We start from the raw sequence: 4,884 nt of genomic DNA, 5'->3' as shown, positions 1-4,884 counted from the left end.
GTCCCCGCTGCTGCTGTGTCCTTCTGTACCTCGACTCGGGCCTCACTGGGTGCTGTTACCGTGGGGCCTTCCCAGCAGCCGGGGCCTGCGGGGACCCCCAGAGAGCGTGCCATGAGCAGATGAGCACAGCCACGGCGCCCTCTGTCCAGCCTCTGTCCAGCGAGCCCGTCTCCCCCTGCGACTGCCTCCAGTTTGCTCCAGGGGCTGGCAGTGGCTCTGCGTCCTGGCCTTGGGCCCCAGAGGAAGTGGGGTGGCCGGCCCCTTCCTGCTCAGGTCTACCCATGGCTTCATCTCCAAGAGCTGGATTGGTTCTGGGAGGCCTGGTGTTTGCATTTCCCATTCTTGTCCTTACTGTCTTCCTCTCCCTCTTCTGTGTTTTGGGGATACACCCGGCTGTGCCCCGGGAGGACTCCTGACTCAGTGCTCGGGGATCACTCCTGGCAGTGCCCCAGGGCCCAGACTGGCACCAGGGTTGGAACCCAGGTCTGCTGTGAGCAATGCTGCACTCAGCCCTTGGACACGGATCCCCAGCCCCACACTTGGCCTTTGTTTTCTTTGGGGGCCGCACCTGGCAGTGCACAGGGCTGACTTGCTCTGTGCTCAGGAATCACTCCTAGCGGGGCTTGGGAGACCCTGGGGGTACCAGGCATCAAACCCAGGTCGGCCGCTGTCCTCTCTTGGGTCCTGTTTTTTAGCCACTTCCCTGTAGGCATCGCAGTGAGCCATCCACCCTCCAGGTCAGCCCTCTTGGACTCAGACCCTCGAGTCCACTCCCCCTTGCTCTTTGCGGTCACTAGCCTCTGCCCTACCCAGCTCCTGTGGGCCCTGGGCCCACATCACCGCTCGGAACAGGTGCACAGGTGGCCAGTGGCGCACTTACTCCCTGCACCTCCCCTCAGTGACCCCGGGAGGCCTAGATTGCCAGGTGTGGCTCTCACTGGGGTCCCCTATTGCTGGTAGACACCCCGTCCCCGTGCTCTGGGCAAACCAGCACCGTGAGATGCTGCTTTGTATCCTCCTGGCAATGGGGGGTGGGGGGATTGAGTGGGTCCCACACTAATAGTGCTCAGCAATCACTTGGGCCACACACCCTCGCCCTGTGCCCCCTCCGGTGGCCCCCGTTTCTATATTTCCAATGGTGACTGACCCCTCAGCACGTGCTGAGACACCACAGCTGGCCTGGGATAGGGGGCGTGGAGGGGTCAGGGTCGGTGCTGCAGGCCTGGCCGGACTCTGCTGTGTTGACCTTGGCTTGAGGCCCCTGATGACGCCGGTCAACACCAGCCTGGGCACCTGCCGCCCCACCCCCGGCCCCTCCTCCTCCAGGTGGGGCCTCAGTCCCTTTTTCAGCTGACACCGGTCAGGCCCGGTGGGGGTTGCACACACAGCCCTGCAGTGTCAGAGGCCTTCAGGGGCCAGTTACAACTGCCACTGCAGGAGCTGATGCTGGGAAGGTGACAGGGGCCCCTGCCCCTGGCTGGGACCCGGGGGACATGCCCCGTGAAGGGCTGGGAAGCCAGGTGGTGGGCTCATGGCAGGAGCCCGCTGCACCATCCAGGACTTCCCGTGACTGATGCCCACGTGACAGCCCCACGTCCTGTTCCCACGGGTGGCCCCCCAGCGCCCAGTACCTCCAGGAGCAGCGCCTGAGCACCAGCGAAAGAGTCGGGGCAAGCATCTCCAGAGCTTCCCACGCCAGCAACTTCCCTGGTCTCTCCACTTCATCCTGCTCCTCCGTCCACCCCCAAACACACTCTTGGGCCCCCCTGCACCCAAATCAGCCCAGCCCCTTCCCAAGTATCTTGTCGCTCCCGGCTCCTCTCCCCTCCTCGGTCCCCACCTGAACCCCCCAACACCACTCCAGATCGAGTGCTCAGAGCCTCCCAGGACTCCAGTTTTCCGCCCTCACTCCCTGCTGGTTTCCTGTCACCAGCCTGGCAAAGCCACAGCTCAGCTGGCTTGGGCTGGTCCCTCGTCCCCCCCCATGCAGGTGACTTCTTACTGGGAGTCTCATAACAAATGGTCCTTCTGGACACATCCTAAGTGATTCCTAAAAAGACCATGGTGGGGGGGAGGGGGTGGCTGGAGCAATAGCACAGTGGGTAGGGCCATTGCCTTGCACGCAGCCGACCCGGGTTTGATTCCCAGCGTCCCCATGTGGTCCCTGAGCACCGCCAGGGGTAATTCCTGAGTGCAGAGCCAGGAGTGATCCCTGTGCATTGCTGTGTGTGACCCAAAAAGCTAAAAAATTAAAATATTGTAAGAAAGACCAGTGGGAGGTCGGAGCGACAGGGCAGTGGGGAGGGTGCTTGCCTTGCACAAAGCTACCCAGGTTCAATCACCAGCACCCCATAGGGTCCCAAAACCTTTCTGGAGTGACCCCCGAGCATCAAGCCAGGAGTCAACCCTGAGCACTGCCACTGCGGCCCCCAAAATCAAAAAGACTGGTCCGGAGTATTTTTCCAGGCCACCCCAAAGAGCTGTTGATTTGTAAGCAACTGGGGCAGATGCTGTTGAAGGGGTGAAAACAAAGCAAATGCTGGCTCCCAGAGGAACCACAGCAAGCAAGCAGATAGGGGGCTGGAGCGATAGCACAGCAGGAAAGGCATTTGCCTTGCATGCAGCCGACCCAGGTTTGTGGTCCCCAGCATCCCCTATGGTCCCCCAAGCACCGCCAGGAGTAACTCCTAAGTGCAAAGCCAGGAGTAACCCCTGTGCATCGCCGGGTGTAACCCAAAAAGCAAAAATAAATAAATAAAAAGCAGGTAGGAGGCCACTTGCCTTGCACACAATCAACGGGGATTGATTCCCAGTGTCCCATAGAGTACCCTGAGCCCACCAGGACTGATCCTTAAGTGCAGAGCCAGGAATAACCCTTGAGCATTGCCAGGTGTGTCCCAAAAACCAAAAAAAAAAAAAAAACCCACAAATTTGAGGCTCCAAACTGCTCAAAGTTGCTGGTGCCTTCCTCCTCTGGACGGACCGCTTTTTTTTTTTAATTATTTAATTATTTATTTATTATTTTTGGATCACACCCAGCAGTGCATAGGGGTTACTCCTGGCTCTACACTCAGGAATTACTCCTGTCAGTGCTCAGGGGACCACATAGAATGTTGGGAAGTCGCGTGCAAGGCAAACGTCCTACCCGCTGTGCTATCTCTCCAGCCCCTGGATAGACCGCTTTTAAAAAAAGTAATAAAACACTTTATTTAAACACCATGGTTTACAAAGTTGTTCATAATACATTTGTTAGGAGCTTTTGATGCCAACCCAATGCCACCACCAGTAACCTTCCCTCCACCACTCTCTCAATTTTGCAAACCTGCCCGCTTAGCCAACACACAGCAATTTGTTAGATTGCTTGTTATAACTAAATGGCTAACAGTAACCAAGAATACTTCTTCAGCAAAGGAAAATGTGAAAATCATTATATCTCGCCACAAAGTTAAGTCCTTGTCTGTGACCCTCTTTTCTTTTCTCAGACATGGAGTCCTTCATAAATATGCGAGTCATCTTTGCCCAGGGCTGTGCTAATCTATCATTTCAATTTCAGTATCTGTGTCTCCAAAGAGAGCTCGCTCGGAACCTCTTTCTTTCTGAAGGTTTCCTCCACCCACTGCCTCTTCTGTATCAGAACCCTACCATTGGCCAGGGCAGTGGGGAGCCTGCAAAACCGCCAGACCCCTGGTGGACTCAGGCACATCTCACCCATGGCAGGGAGGGGGTGCCCAGAGAGACAGTACAGAGGTGACAAGGTGCTTGCTGGGCACAGACGACCCTGGTTCCATCCCTGGCACCATAAATGGCCCCTGAGACAGAAGCCCAGGGATGCTTAAAGGACTACAGTTGCACACAGGAACCCCAGGTTTAATGTTCAGTACTGCGCGGTCCCCCCCATACCCCAGAGAGTGACCACCAGAGCACTGAGTCAGGAGTAGGCCCTGAGCACCACAGGGTGTGGCCCCAAACAAGATTCTCACAGCTGCCTTTTTTGGCAAGAGGTCCCTGATGCCACATGCATCCCCAGAGAGACCCCTGATTCTTAGAAGCCTCTTCCCCACCCACACTGACCAGACAGCAATGGACTGGGGTTTCGGGAGTTCAGATGCAATAGAACAAACTTCATTTTGTTTTGATTTTTGCTTTGGGAAGGATGAGCCGCTTATCTGTTTGCTGAACTCCTGAAAGGAGAAATCGATATCTCTGTCCAGGCCCTGGGTCCTGAAAGGTCAATGGCTTTAGAGATGCTTTTGGCTTCCAATTCACCCAGGAGCCTGGAACGATAAGTAGCGTGGAGCTGGAATTCACCCTGCACATTGTATTTAAATGCCACATTGATTTCCTATCTATACAGCGATTTGGCAGCGCATTTTCCAAAACGGTAGATGGGTGCATTTGGTTTAAAATCTATACAATTCCTAGATCGGAAAAGGCAAAGGAAAGTAAGGAATTGGGGTGGGATAGGGTGGGGTTTCCAAGAAGTTATTTTCTCTTTAAATGGCAGGTGGGATCCGTCTTTATTTTGGTTTGGGGACCACTTGGACTGTGCTCAGGGCTTATCCTGACTTTGGACTCAGGGCCTGGGTATCAGAGACCTAATGGGTCTGTCACATGCAAAGCAAACGAGACTTCACCCCTAGTGCTATCTGGCCTGGGGAGGGGGCTTCCTTAGACGGTGAAATGGTTTTGAAAGGACAGTCCGGACCCCTCCACAGTGACGTGGGTTGAGGGAAGCGTCGTTCAGGGAGACTTCCAGGCGTAGCTGTAGCTCCCCAACTGGCAGCCCGGGCATCAAGGGTTAAGGACTCCATGTGCCCCGGGCCTGCGAAACTCCTCCTTCCCGCGCCGGTGTGGATGGACATTATTTGAAAATCACCCCACTGC

Source organism: Sorex fumeus, unplaced genomic scaffold (genome assembly GCF_029834395.1).
Source record: "Sorex fumeus unplaced genomic scaffold, SorFum_2.1 ptg000041l, whole genome shotgun sequence".
In the NCBI taxonomy this organism is placed as follows: domain Eukaryota; kingdom Metazoa; phylum Chordata; class Mammalia; order Eulipotyphla; family Soricidae; genus Sorex; species Sorex fumeus.
Note: the sequence above shows the minus strand (reverse complement) of the source record.